At 39.4% G+C, this 16,015-nt stretch overlaps 1 protein-coding gene across 1 annotated transcript in view; it reads right to left on the minus strand.

Moving 5' to 3' along the window:
- GABRA3 (gamma-aminobutyric acid type A receptor subunit alpha3) overlaps window positions 1-16,015 on the minus strand; it is a 212,719-nt gene that overhangs the window by 38,752 nt on the left and 157,952 nt on the right. The gene's annotated exons all lie outside the window — the stretch shown is intronic.

The raw sequence follows: 16,015 nt of genomic DNA on the forward strand, positions 1-16,015 counted from the left end.
TCAAGCCTGCAGGGGAGGGCAGTTAGGGATGACCAAGCAGGCAGAGGAGGGAAGTTGGGGGCAACCAGGCCTGCAGGGAAGGGCAGTTGGGAGGTACCAGGCCTGCAGGGGAGAGCAGTTGGGGGTGACCAGGCCTGCAGGGGAGGGCAGTTGGGGGGACAAGGCCTACAGGGGAGGGCAGTTGGGGGTGACCAGGCCTGCAGGGGAGGGCAGTTAGGGCTGACCAGGCCTGCAGGGGAAGGCAGTTAGGGGCAAACAGGCTGGCAGGGAGCAGTTAGACATGAATCAGGCTGGCAGGGGAGTGGTTAGGGGGTGAGCAGGCTGGCAGGCAGAAGCAGTTAGGGGCAAGCAGGAAGGCAGGCCAGCGAGCAGTTGGGAGCCAGCAGTCCTGGATTGTAAGAGGGATGTCTGATTGCCCATTTAGGCCCAATCCTGGTGGGTAGTCGGACATCCCTCGAGGGGTCCCAGATTGGAGAGGGTGCAGGCTAGGCTGAGGGACACACACCCCTGTGCACGAATTTCATGCACCGGGCCTCTAGTTATCCTAATAATGCAACAAACTGTTGTGGAAATGATTCTTTAGTTGCATCACAGTCTAGGTCTTATTGAGCTTCATGGACAACCAAAGCTATTCCAATAGTTATTTTTGTGAGTTTTTGCCAAACCAGAGTTCACTTTTAGGTCAATTGATTCTTTTTCTTGGTATTAATAACCTAAATTAAAGACTTTTCTTTATCCACTTTTAAATTCGATTTATTTATTAAATTTATTGGGGTTACATTGGCCAACATGAACATATTGGTTTCAGGTGTGTTTCTGGTTACAAGATCTGTATATTGTGCCATGTGCTTACTGCCCAAGATCAAATCTCCTGTCACCATATATTAGGACTCCCTTCTCCCCCTCACCACCTTCCCTCTGGCAACCACCACACTGCTGTTTGTGCTCATGAGTTTCCATTTTATATCCCATATATGAGTGAAATCATATGACTCTTAGCTTTTTCTGACTGACTTATTTCACTTAGCACAATGTTGTTAAGGTTCATCCATGTTGTTGCAAATTGGAGATCTCATCCTTTATTAGCACATATTCTTTATCCAGTCCTCTATCACAGGGCACTTTGGTTGTTTCCATGTCTTGGCCACCATGAATAATGCTGCAATAAACATAGGGTTGCATATATCTTTGCGAATACATGATTTCTAGTTTTTCAGGTATATACCCAAGGGAAGGATTGCTGAGTCCTATGGTAGCTCTTTCTTAATTTTTTGAGGAATTGCCAGACTGCTTTTCATAGTGATTGTACCAGTCTACACTCCCACCAGCAGTGAATGAGGTTTCTCTCATATTGGTTTGTAGTTTTCATTTTTTTGTGTTATCATTGCCAGGTTTTGGTATCAGGGTTACATTGGCCTTCTAGAATGTGTTAAGAAGTACTGCCTCTTCTTCAATATTTTGGAAGAATTTGAGAAGGATAGGTTTTAAATCTTCTTTGAACATTTGGTAGAATTCACTGGTGAAGCCATCTGGTCCTGGACTTTTTTTTTTTTTTTTTTTTTTTTTTTTTTGGAGACTTTCGAATTCTTCATGATTTAGTCTAGGAAGTTTATATATTTCAAGGAACTTTTTCTAGGTTATTGAACTTTGTGGCATATATTCTTTCATAATATTCTAGTATGATCCTTTGTTTATCTGTGATGTCTGTGGTGACTTCTCTCTCATTTCTGACTTTTATATGGGTCTTTTCCCTTTTTCCCTTAGTGAGTCTATCCAGGGGTTTGTCAATTTTATAAATTTTTCAAAGAACCAGCTCTTTGTTTTATTAATTTTTTAAATAGTCTTTTTTTTGGATTTTATTTTATTTTATTTTAAATAAATCTTTATTGTTCAGATTATTACAGGTGTTCCTCTTTTTTTTCCCCTAGCTCCCCTCCACCTGATTCCCCACCCCACCCCATGCCCTTACCCCCACCACTGTCTTCATCCATAGGTGTAAGCTTTTTGTCCAGTCTCTTCCCCCACCCCTCACACCCCCTCCCCCCTGAGAATTGTCAGTCCACTCCCTTTCTATGTCCCTGATTCTATTATATTCACCAGTCCATTCTGTTCTTCAGATTTTTTTATTCACTTGATTTTTAGATTCACTTGTTGGTAGGTATGTATTTGATGTCATTTTGTTGTTCATAATTTTTATCTTTACCTTTTTCTTCTTCCTCTTCTTAAACAACACCCTTCAGCATTTCATGTAATCCTTTTGTTCTCTATTTCATTCAATTCTGCTCTAACTTTTATTATTTCCTTTATTCTGCTGAGTTTGGGTTGTTTTTGTTCTTTTTCTAGTTCTTTAAGATGTGATGTTAGGTTGTTTACTTGGGGTTTCTCTTGTTTTTTGAGATAGGCCTGTAATGATATAAAGTTTTCTCTTATTACTGCTTTCGCTGCATCCCAGAAGTTTTGATATGTTGTATTGTCATTCTCAATTGTCTACATATCTTTTTTATTATTTTTTTAAATTTCTTTATTCATTAAGGTATTACATATGTGTCCTTATTCCCTCATTCCCCCCCACCTCCCATTCATGCCCCACCCCCCTGTTGTCTGTGTCCATTGATTAGGCTTACATGTATGCATATAAGTCCTTTGGTTGATCTCGCCCCCTTACACCCACCTTCCCCTATCTTCCCTGAGGTTTGACGTTCTGATTGATGTTTCTCTGTCTCTGGATCTATTTTGTACATCAGTTTATTTTGTTCATTATATCCCACAAATGAGTGAGATCATGTGATATTTATCTTTCTCTGCCTGGCTTATTTCACTTAGCATAATGCTCTACATTTCCATCAATGTTGTTGCAAATGGTAGGAACATCTTTTTTACCGCAGCATAGTATTCCATTGTGTAGATGTACCACAGTTTTTTAATCCACTGATCTGCTGATGGGCACTTAGGCTGTTTCCAAATCTTAGTTATGGTGAATTGTGCTGCTATGAACATAGGGGTGCATATATCCCTTCTAATTCGTGTTTCCAGTTTCTTGGGATATATTCCTAGAAGTGGGATCACTGGGTCAAATGGGGGTTCCATTTTTAGTTTTTTGAGGAAACTCCATACTGTTCTCCCCAGTGGCTGCACCAGTCTGCATTCCCACCAGCAGTGCACGAGGGTTCCTTTTTCTCTGCATCCTCGCCAGCACTTGTCATTTGTTGATTTGTTGATAATAGCCATTCTGACACGTGTGAGATGGTACCGCATTATTGTTTTGATTTGCATCTCTCTGATGATTAGTGACTTTGAGCAGGTTTTCATATGTCTCTTTGCCTTCATTCTGTCTTCTTTCGAAAAGTATCTATTTAGATCAGTTGCCCATTTTTTGATTGGGTTGTTTATCATCTTTTTGTTAAGCTGCATGAGTTCCCTGTAAATGTTGGAGATTAAACCCTTATCGTTGATATCATTGGCAAATATGTTCTCCCATGCAGTGGGCTTTCTTGTTGTTTTGTTGATGGTCTCCTTTGCTGTGCAAAAGCTTTTTATTTTGATATAGTCCCATTTGTTTATTTTCTCTTTAGTTTCCATTGCCCTAGAAGTATTAGTGAAGAAATTGCTTCGGCATATGTCTGAGATTTTTCTGGCTCTGGATTCCTCTAGTATTTTTACGGTTTCTCATTGTATGTTTAAGTCCTTGATCCATTTTGAGTTTATTTTTGTGTATGGTGTAAATTGGTGGTCTAGTTTCATTTTTTGCATGTATCTGTCCAATTTTCCCAACACCATTTATTGAAGATACTGTCTTGACTCCATTGTATGTTCATGCCTCCTTTGTCAAATATTAATTGAGCATAGTGATTTGGGTTGAATTCTGGGTTCTCTATTCTATTCCATTGATCTATATGTCTGTTCTTGTGCCAGTACCAGGCAGTTTTGAGAACAGTGGCTTTGTAATACAGATTGAAATCTGGTATTGAGATCCCACCTACTTTGTTCTTCTTTCTCAGGATTGCTGTGGCTATTCGGGGTCTTTTTTTATTCCAGATGAATTTTTGGAGAGTTGTTTCTAGGTCTGTGAAATATGCTGTTGGTATTTTAATCGGGAGTGCATTGAATCTATAGATTGCTTTGGGTAGTATGGACATTTTAATGATGTTGATTCTCCCAATCCATGAACGTGGTATGTTCTTCCATCTGTTTACATCTTCCTCTATCACTTTTTTCAGTGTCCTGTAGTTTTCCGCGTATAGGTCTTTTACCTCCTTAGTTAAGTTTATTTCTAGGTATCTTAATTGTTTTGGTACGATGATAAATGGGATTGCTTTTTTAGTCTCTCTTTCTGTAAGCTCACTATTGGTGTATAGAAATGCCATAGATTTTTTGGCGTTAATTTTGTATCCTGCGACATTGCCGAATTCATTTATTAAGTCTATTAGTTTTTTGATGGAGTCTTTTGGGATTTTTATGTACAATATCAAGTCATGTGCAAATAAGGACAGCTTTACTTCTTTTCCAATTTGGATGCCTTTATTTCTTCTTCTTGTCTAATTACAATGGCTAATACTTCCAGTACTATGTTGAACAGGAGTGGTGAGAGTAGGTATCCATGTCTTCTTCCTGTTCTTAGGGGAAATGGTTTTAGTTTTTGCCCTTTGAGTATGATGTTAGCTGTGGGTTTATCATATATACCTTTTATTATGTTGAGGCATGATACTTCTATTCCCACCTTGTTGAGAGTTTTTATCAATAAAGGGTATTGGATTTTGTCAAATGCTTTTTCTGCATCAATTGATATAACTATGTGGTTTTTATCTCTCAATTTCTTTATGTGATGTAGCATGTTTATTGATTTACAGATATTGTACCATCCTTGCATCCCCAGGATAAATCCTACTTGGTCATGGTGTATGATCTTTCTGAAGTAGTGCTGGATCTGATTTGCTAGAATTTTGTTGAGGATTTTGGCATCTATGTTTATGAGGGATATTAGCCTGTAATTCTCTTTCACTGTGTTGTCTTTATCTGGTTTTGGTATTAGGGTGATGCTGGCTTCATAGAAGGAGCTTGGAAGTGTTCCTTCCTCTTGAGTTTTTTGGAATAGTCTGAGGAGGATAGGTTTTAGTTCTTCCTTGAATGTTTGGACAAATCCTTCCCTTGTGAAGCTGTCTGTTCCCGGGCTTTTGTTTGCTGGAAGCTTTTTGATGACTGCTTCAATTTCTTCCATAGTTATTGGTCTATTGGGATGTTTAGATTCTTCCTGATTCAGTTTTGGAAGGTTACATTTTTCTAAGAATATGTCCATTTCCTCCAGGTGTCCAGTTTTTTGGAATAGAGTTGTTCATAGTATTTTATAACAATCCTTTGTATTTCGGTGGGGTCCATTGTTATTTCACCTCTTTCATTTCTGATTTTGTTTATTTGGGTCCTCTCTCTTTGCTTCTTGTTGAGCCTAGCTAGAGGTTCATCAATCTTTTTTATCCTTTCAAAGAACCAGCTCTTGGTTTTATTGATCTTTTGTATTGTTTTTTTGGTCTCAATGTCATTTATCTCCGCCCTGATCTTTATTATTTCCTTCTTTCTGCTTACACTTGGGCTTTTCTAATTGCTCTATTTCTAACTCTTTGAGTTGTAGGGTTAGGTAATTTACTATTGTTTCGTGTTTTTGGCAGTAGGCTTGTAGAGCTATGAACTTCCCTCTCAAGACTGCTTTCACTGGGTCCCATAGATTTTGGATGGTTGTGTTTTCATTGTCATTTGTTGCCATGATGTTTTTTATTTCTTCCTTGATCTCTCTGGTAACCCAGTCATTGTTTAATAGCATGCTGTTTAGTCTCCATGTGTTTGATTTTTTTGGATTGTTTTTATTGTAGTTGATTTCCAGTTTTATGCCACTGTGATCTGAGAAGATGCTTGATATGATTTCTATCTTCTTGAATTTGAAGAGACTTTGCCTATGACCCAACATATGGTCTATATTTGAAAATGACCCATGTGCACTTGAGAAGAATGTATATTCTGTGGCTTTGGGGTGAAATGTTCTGAAGATATCAATTAATTCCATTTGGTCTAGTGAGTCATTTAGGATTGATGTTTCTTTGCTGATTTTTTGTTTAGAGGATTTGTCCAATGGTGATAGTGGGATATTAAGGTCTCCTACTATGATTGTATTGCTGTCAATCTCTTCCTTGATATCCTCCAAGAATTTTTTTATTTATTTATTTGAGTGCTCCTGTATTGGGTGCATATATGTTTACCATAGTCATTTCTCCTTGTTGGATTGCTCCCTTTAGTATTATGAAGTGGCCTTCCTTATCTCTCGTTATGTCCTTCACTTTGAGATCTAATTTGTCAGATATAAGTATTGCTACCCCAGCTTTTTTTTTCATTTCCATTCACCTGAAAAATCTTTTTCCATCCCTTCACCCTCAGTCTGTGTGTGTCTTTTTTTCTGATGTGGGTTTCTTGTAGACAGCATATATATGGGTCTTGTTTTCTTATCCAATCCATTACCCTATGTCTTTTGATTGGGGCATTTAATCCATTTACATTTAACGTTATTATTGATAGGTACTTATTTGTCGCCATTTTTATTCTTTACCCCTGTGTTACTTCTTTGCTTCCTATTTTTTTTTTTAAAGCAGACCCTTTAGCATTTCTTGCATTGCTGGTTTGGTGGTAATAAATTCCCTTAGTCCTTTTTTGCCTGTGAAGCTCCTGATTTCACCTTCAATTTTGATTGATAGCCTTGCTGGGTACAGTATTCTTGGATTCAGACCCTTCCTTTGCATGACTTTGTATATTTCATTCCATTCCCTTCTGGCCTGATGAGTTTCTGTTTAGAAATCAGTTGCTAGTCTGATAGGGGTTCCTTTGTAGGTAACTTTCTGTCTCTCTCTGGCCACTTTTAAGATTCTTACTTTGTCCTTGGTGTTTGCCAATTTAATTATAATGTGCCTTGGCGTCAGTCTTTTGGGATTCATTTTGCTTTGGACTCTGTGAGCTTCTTGGATTTTTGTGGGTTTTTTCTTCCCTATATCAGGGAAGTTTTCTGTCATTATTTCTTCAAACAGGGTTTCTATTCCTTTCTCAGTTTCCTCTCCTTCAGGGACCCCTATTATGCGGATGTTCTTTTGTTTCATGTTGTCCCAAATTTCCCTTAGGCTCTCCTCCTGCTTTTTAATTTTTTTTTTCTAGAAGCTGCTCTGCTTGGGTATTTTTTCTTACCTTGTCTTCTAGCTCACTGATGCAGTCCTCTGCTTCTTCTAGTCTACTCTTGATGGTTTCTATTGAGTTCTTTACAGCAGTGATGTCATTTTTCATTTCTTCTTGGTTCTTCTTCATTTCCTCTTGGTTTTTACTCATATTGTCGAATTTGTCTTCCATTCCTTTCAGACACCTTATGACCATTTCTCTGAATTCTTTCTCTGGTAGGTTGCTTGCCTCCATTTCGTTTACTTCCTTTTCTGGTGATGCCTGCTTTTCTTTCATATGTGGGCTGTTTCTTTGTCTCCCCATGGTCTCTCTTCTCCGGGTGTCTGGTTATGTAGTTCTCTCTCTCTTGCATTGATTTAAAGGCACAAAATACAACACAACCAGGTACAACACACAAGGCACTGAACAGAAATATATTCACGATATTAATATCCCCAAATGAAGGTGACCACCAGAGAAAGGCAAATTAGGGAATAGGAGAGAAAGAAGAGAAAATAAAAGAAAAAAGAAAGGAGTGCCAAAATGAAATTGGGAAAAGGAAAAAAAATAAGAGAGAAAAGAAAGAGAATAAGAAAGGAAAGGGGAACAAACTATATATATATATATATATATATATATATATATATATATATATGGAGAAAACTCCAACAGAACAGCCACTAATTCCAGCAAATGCCAGCAACAAGTACCTGCAGATGAATACAAACTACAAACAACAATTAATATCAAGCAAGGCGAGGAAAAATAGATGCAAAAAACAAAAACTAAGCAAACAAAAAAACAAAACAAAAAAATAATAAGCAAAACAATCTCACAAAAAAAGCATAAAAAATCAATATAATCAACATTCAAGCAAACAACAACAAAAGGACAGAGAGAAAAACAATTTTTTGGATAGTGAAGACAGAGAAGAGAGAGGTATGTATGAACTCAGAGCAGGGGATTGGAAATTAGATATATAATTAGGGTGAAATTTTAACAGGTGGTAAAAAGAAAGAATAGGGAAAATCTAAAGCAGGAAAAGGGTAAGAGAAACAGGACAACAAAAGGGAAAAAGTTAGGAAGAGAGTGATGGCATAAAGGTAGAGTTGAGATAGAGTAGAATTATGCTAAAGGAAAGATGAAAATAGAATGTATAACACTAATCTCAAAGTCAAATAAAGAGAAAATAAAATGACACTTTTTTTTAAATAGGTAAAATACTAGTAGTAATAATACTGATTGAAAATAAAAATGTCATAATTAAAAAGGTAAAATCAAGTGAGGAAAAAAGAAAAAAATAATAATAAAAATTAAAAATTAAAAAAATAAAATGTGCAGTAGTGAAGGTCATTCACTTCCTCTATTGCTCTTTTTGGCACGCCTGTTTCCCAGTCAGGACAGTATTGCAGTTCCCTGCATTCCACTGCTCCTCAGTGTTGTAAGCCAGTCCTGATTTTTAAGCAGGTGGTGTGTCTTACTTTCTTGTATTCCTTTATTTGTGATTACACAAGAGCCAATTTGTGATTCAGCCCCTGGGTGGCAGTGTTTCTGGATTGACCTCCGGGTCTATAGGACCTCTCTAGCCTGTGCTTAGATCCTGCTTTCCCTGTGTCACTCAATACTGGTTTGTGGGAGTGGGCTGCCCCAGAGCTGGTTCTCTGACAGTCACTCCCCGCTCTGATCCCCAGGTTCCAGAAAAACAACTTTCCCCTGTGGTCTCCTAGGGTGTCCCCAACTTGGTGATACTATGTATTGGGCTCAGTAATCAGAAGCAAGGATTCAAAGAAGAGAAAGCACAAGTGTGCGAACTCCGGGTCTGCGTGCAAGCTGGTGCATTCCCCTTTCCCCCTTGTGTCCAAGCACCTGGCACACTCCCAAAATTTTTAGGCTGTCCTTCTGTGTCAGATCAGAATGGGTTGCTTTTTAGAGATCCACTCTGTTAGCAGCTCTGAGGACCCCCTTCCACATTCATGGATTATGCCATCCCCAACAAACACGGATTTTTCTAGGTGCAGACTTCCCCTGGTCCTCCAGCTCCCGCAGTGCATGCGTTTCTCTGTCCTGCCGGGACCAGAGACCTCACCTTATCCCAGGCGAAATCTGACCTTTCCGTGGTGGAGTGTAGAGCTCCTCTGAATCTGCATGTTTGCTTTAATTGGAGACTGGTGCTCTGGGGTTCTCAGCTGTTCAGTGGGTGCCACAGTTGTAGATTTTCAGGCTTCAGATAACATCCACTTTCCCCTTCAAGATGGCGTGGTCTCCGTGTCCAAATCGGTGGCTCCGGGAGGGAACCCAGCAGCAGTGGGGGCTGCCTGGTCAGGGGACCCCCGTCCAGCAGTCCCCCACCTTTACTGAAGTCTAGCTGTCCCTTAACTCTCCAACAGACACTCCCCGTGCAACCCTCGGCTGTTCTTTCTATCTGCTCCGGGACAAGGCTCGGGACACATCTGTCTATTCCGCAGCCATTTTTCCACCTCTTACTGTCTACATATCTCTTGATCTCATCTTTTACTTCTTCTTTGACCCAGTCAGTTTTTAGTAGTATGTTGTTTAATCTCCACGTACTTTTGGGTTTCTTTAGTTCATTTTTGTAGTTGATTTCTAATTTCAAGTCATTGTGGTCGAGAATATGCTTGGTATAATTTCAATCTTCTTTAAATTGTTGATGCTAGTTATGTGACCCAACCTATGGTCTATCCTTGAGAATGTTCCATGTGCACTGGAGAAGAATATATAATCTAATGTTCCGTGATGAAAGGTTCTATAAATGTCTATTATGTCCATTTGGTATAGTGATTCATTTAAGGGTGATATTTCTGTTTTGATTTTCTGTTAGGTTGATTTCTCTAGAGCTGTCAATGGAGTATTAAAGTCTCCAGCTATGATTGTATTTTTATCTGTTTCTCCCTTTAGTTCTGTGAGTAGTTGTTTTATATATTTCAGTGCTCCCTGGTTGGGTGCATATATATTAAGAAGTGTTATGTTTTCTTGATGTAATGCCCCTTTATCATTATAAGGTGTCCATCTTTGTCTCTCCTTATCTTTGTTATCTTTAAATCTATTTTTGTCAGAGGTAAGTATGGCTTTACCTGTTTTTATGTGGATGTTATTTGCTTGGCGAATCATTTTCCACCCTTTTACTTTGACTCTACCTTTGTCTTTGCAGCTTAGATGTGTCTCTTGTAGGCAGCATATGGCTGTGTTTGATTTTTTATCCACTCTACTACTCTATGCCTCTTTATTGGTGAATTCAGACCACTTACCTTTAGGTATGAGGATTTCCTATAGCTATTTTATATTTTGCTTTTTTGGTAGCATTGTGCCTCCATTGGTTCTTTTCCTTTCTGTTTCTGTCTGTTGTTTTTGTCTGGTGGTATTCTATACCCTTTCCTCTGTTTCCTCTTCTTTTTTTTTTAAATCTATGTGATCTGGTTTGGGGATTTTTGTGTGTGGCTACCATTAGGTAGCCTGGTTTGGGGATTTTTGTGTGTGGCTACCATAAAAAATAAAGTTGCATATATACCAATTTTTTTTCTTTTGAATACATATGATCTTCATCCTCCTTTGCCAGATCAGACCTTTACTCCCTCCCCTTTTATGTTTTTTGTCATCATAAATTATCCATGTTTTTGCTGTAAGTGTTTTGATGACCTTACTCGTAGTGTTGTAACCTTATGTTCTTTGTTTCAGGTAGAATAAATCCCTTGAATATTTCCTGCAATGAAGGTTTTCTGGTGATAAAATCCTCAGATTCTGTATGTCTGGGAATGTTTTTATTTCTCCTTCAGATTTAAATGCCAGAAGCCAGTTCCAGCATGGCATAATTGCAAGAGTTTCATCAAAAGGTTGATGGAACTTGGGGACTCAACAAGGGCTGAGTCACATATATCATCGCCTGTTGGGAATGGCTAAAGGCATTTCCCCAAACCTGAAAAGGATGCATTAAATTTATTGTTTGCTGCAAGACAGCTCAGGGCATCTTAATATACATGTTATTGCCTCCTACCGGCCAAACACCTGAACAGCCGTAGGCTATTCCCTAATCTGACAATGCTTCTGTATGAAACCCTACCCTTTGAAGTGTATTATCTCCACCTTGCCTTAGGACTGTGGTCGGCAAACTGTGGCTTGCGAGCCACATGTGCTCTTTGGCCCCTTGACTGTGGCTCTTCCACAAATACCATGGCCTGGGCAAGTCTATTTTGAAGAAGTGGCGTTAGAAGAAGTTTAAGTTTAAAAAATTTGGCTCTCAAAAGAAATTTCATTGTACTGTTGACTAATGAGTTTGCTGACCACTGCCTTAGGATAATTTGTGTTAATAAAAAGCAAGGGGTCCTGAGACAAGGAGAACTTGATTTCTTCAGCCAGGCTCCTCTGCCTCACCCAATATGCCTTTCAAAATTATCTTTCATCTTTGGACTCTTACTTAGGTTACACACAGCCTTTCTCCAGATTGCTGAACCCTTCTTAATGCCGGAACAAGAACCCCAGCATTTAAAGGATAATTTGCTGGATATATTATTCATGGCTGGTAATTTCTCTCTTTCAGGTATTTGAATATTTGGTTCCATTCTCTTCTGGCTTGTTGAGTTTTTGCTGAGAAATTGGGTGAAATTCTGATGGATTTTCCTTTGTAGGTCACTTCCTTCTTTTCCATAGATGCTTTGAGAATTTTTTCTTTCTCACTAATTTTTTACAGTTTTAATACCAACTGCCTTTGAGAGGGTCTCTTTGGATTAAGGTAACTAGGTTTTCTGTTTGCTTCTTGGATTCGAGGATCTAGTTCTTTTCATAGATTTGGGAAGTTCTCTTCCACTATTTGTTTGAATAGACTGTCCCCTGCTTCATTTCTTCTTCCTCTGCAATGCATATAATTATAATATTGCTTTTTCTGATCGATTCAGATAGTTCTCATAGAAGTCTTTCATTTTTCTTTATGCTCAGGTCTCTCTCTTCTTCCCTCTGCATCATTTCTGGATTCTTATTTTCAATATCATAATTCTTTCCACCATGTGGTAAGCTCTGTTTTCAACGCTCAGTAGTTTACTCTTAATCTCCTTAGTTGCATGCTTCATTTCCAGGATTTCTGATTGGTTCTTTTTAAATTTTCAATCTATTTGGTAAAGTACTCATTTTGTTCATTGATTTGTTTTCTGAGTGCACTAAATCGTCTGTCTGCATTTTACCACATCTTGGTGAGTATTTTCAGAACTGTAATCTTGAAATCTGTCATTTTTATTACATATTTCCATGTGTTCCAGCATGCCTTCTGGAAATTTTTCATTTTCTTTCTCATCATCCTCATTACCGTGGTTACTCATAGTATTTGCTGTTCTTCTTTGCCTATGCATTTATCTCTGTCTATATATTATTTTTCCAGTAGATGGCATTGAATCACAAGATTTTTTATCTCTCTGATCTCCCAGTCATGACCTCCATGGTTTTGGTAAGACAGTATATCCCCACTACTTAAGGTGGGGTTTGTTTTGCCCTCACTGTAATGGCAACCCCTGACCTCCATGGGGTCCTCCCAAGGCCCACTTCCTGGGGGTCAGTCACAGAAGGAAATAGCAATCTTACTGCAATAGCTACTGGTTTACAGATGATATGTCCCTGGACCTGACTCCTAGGGCAACAGGAGGTGAGTTTTGGGAGTCCAAGCCACAGCAGGGCTCTGTGGTTCTGTTTCTTTGTCTGAAACACCACTGCCAGTGGCACATCAATGGGAGCCACATGGCAGAACCCTGTGCTCTGTCAAGCTTCTGCTGACTCAGACATTGTTTGCTTCCTTGCTGCTTGCCCTGCTTGGTTTCCCCCCTCTCCCCTTCACACCTCCTCCTCCTACCACAGCTCTCTGTTCCTCCTGGCTGAAGGAACTACTTGCTACTACCAGCTTTCTCCTCGTTCCAGGCTGAGCCAGGAGCTCCCAGCCTACAAGGCTGCATCTATGGGCCATCTGCGCTTTCCTGCCTTCTTGGCTCCCTGTTTATTCCCAGTTGCCCACATCTTTCAATGTGCGGGTCTCTCAGGCATGTGTCTGTGTTAAGCAGGGATTTCTTTGTTGAATTATAGTCGGTTAACTTGTTGAAATTTTAGGGAGAAGCTAAGAGGTTCTCTCATGCCATCATTCCTCTGATGTCACTCCCTATTTATTTTTTCTAATCTGTTTAATTTGAGCTCTATAATGTTGTGGTTAAAAATATGAATTTTAGACTCAGACTGAAAATCTGGCAATCCCACTTACTATTAATATGGAATTAAACAAGATGTTTTACCCCTCTCAGACTCAGTTTTATCATATGTAAATTGTGTGCAATTATACCAAACTCAGATTTATTGGGGGATCCAGTGATGTTTACAGAGCTCACAGCACAATATCTGGCACATGGTAATCTCTCAATAAATAGTAGCTTCTATAATTAACATCACCCTTAATTTTACTATTTTTATTAATAATAGTGTTGTCATAATTACTGATTATTTATAGTAGTATGATTATAAACACATTTAAAACAATATTATAATAATTTTATAATTGATAGCAATAGTATTCTGGTCTTGAATACCTACATTAGAAGTCAGAAGTCCTGAGTTCTGTCACTTACTTGCTTTTTATCTTAGGTAATTATCTTAATTTCCCTGTGCCATCATTCTCTCCTATGAATATTCCCTATATTCTCCATCCCCCAGAATGGTGATGAGGCAGTTGCTGTATCCAAAGTCATCCAAACTTAGGGAAGGGGAATAGTCAAAATCTTTGTGTTGACATGCTCAAGAGCATGGAAATGTGAACCTCATGAACTAGATCAAATAGAGCATGGAAGGAAGTCCTAATGGGGTGAGCAAGCAGATAAATCCTATTAACTATTAACTCCACCAGAAAGTTAGCCATGTGTACTGCAGCCTCTGGGGCCTCCTCTCATATCTTACCTCCTTGAGTACCTTGCTAATATTTGCTACACAAATGAAAATCCAGACTGCAAGAGATAGAACAGTTTAAACAGAGATACCCTAAAGGAGCACCTTTGAACAAATTAGGCAGAGTCGTCCTTTCAGGAATCAGCCACATAGCTAGTACATGTTAATAAACTATCTGAATTTATAGCCTTATAAGCTCTGATAATAGACCCGAGGTTCAGTAACTCACCACAGCAAACAATGAGTAATTCATGGGAGAAACAAGTTACCTCATTTATGATTATCACCTTATGCAATTGTTCACCCTTGACACATTCACAGACTATGCCAATGCATGGATAGAGAGAAAAACACTGAAATATAAGTGTTTCTGTGCCATATCTCAGTAGAGACTTTTAGAGCTCTAGCCTCTAGGTCTTAATTAGAACTATCATCTTGTAAAGTGTTCTTAGCTACTCAAAGCTGTTAGCATCCTCAATAAAGCATTTAGTATACTTAATGGATAGACAAAGAGGTACAGCATTTTAAAAGAGATACAGGCCTGTCACCCAGTGCTTCTCTTTCAAGACTCTTCTAGAAAGGTTTTTGTGACTGCCCTGCCTCACTTCCTTTGAGCACTTCTAAAAGTCTAGCATACTTCTTCAATAACAAGTCTGTTACAGCAAACCAGGAGTTGCATGAGAGTAGGGACCATGGATAATGTCTCTATTTCCTCAACCCTGAACACAATGGAGTAGTTCCCTAGTTCAACCATTGCCAACTGGTGGTCTGTGGACCACTGGTGGTCCATGAGGTCCAAAAGGTTAGTGAATGCTGTTTTTAAGGAGCAGTGGTTGCCAACCAGTGGTCCACAGACCAATGGTGGTCCATGAGGTCCAAAAGGTTGGCAACCAATGTGCCTAGTTCATGTGTAATGAGTGGAACTGCTCTGCTCAGCCTACAGCCCATGGACTGCAGCACATTTGCTCCCATCATAGTGAATAAGGTACTTTATAAAAAATATATATTTTATTGATTTTTTACAGAGAGGAAGGGAGGGAGATAGAGAGTTAGAAACATCAATGAGAGAGAAACATTGATCAGCTGCCTCCTGCACACCCCCTACCGGGGATGTGCCCACAACCATGGTACATGACCTTGACTGGAATTGAACCTGGGACCCTTCAGTCCACAGGCCGACGCTCTATCCACTGAGCCAAACCAGTCAGGGCAATAATGTACTTTTTAATAGTGACAATAGGTTGTTATTATCCTATATAATAAAAGTCTAATATGCAAATTGACTGAAAGGTGGAATGACCAGTTGCTATGATGCACACTGACCACCTGGGGGCAGACCCTCAATGTAGGAGTTGGCCCCTGGTGGTCAGTGTGCTCCCATAGCGGGAGTGCCACTCAGCCAGAAGCCAAGCTTATGGCTGGCGAGTGCAGCAGTGGTGGCAGGAACCTTTCCCACCTCCGTTGCAGTGCTAAGGAGCAGCAAACTGAGTTGTAAGGAGCAGTGAGCAGGCAGGCAGTAAGGAGCAAGGGGTCCCAGACTGCGAGTGGGATGACTGACTGCCAACTTAGGCCCGCTCCCACTGGGCCTAAGTCAGACATCCCCTAAGGGATCCCACCCCCCCCCCCGAGTGCATGAATTTCATGCACCAGGCCTCTAGTCAATAATATAGTTCTTATTCTCTTCTTTTCCCCAGCGTTAACTGTCTATTCTGTGTCTTGCAAAGTTAGGTCCTAGGGATACAAAAATTAAAATGTTTCAGACTACAGTATTCAAAATGAGCACACACTCTCCCCAATAGATAATCAGAATTAATCATAATTAATAAACCTGTTGAGCTCAGATACCACCACAGGGGAAAACATTTTTGTTAATTCATTGTCATCCAGGTTTAATCTATTTTACAAAGTGCAT

The sequence above is a fragment of the Plecotus auritus genome, assembly GCF_963455305.1.
Source record: "Plecotus auritus genome assembly, chromosome: X".
NCBI lineage: Eukaryota > Metazoa > Chordata > Mammalia > Chiroptera > Vespertilionidae > Plecotus > Plecotus auritus.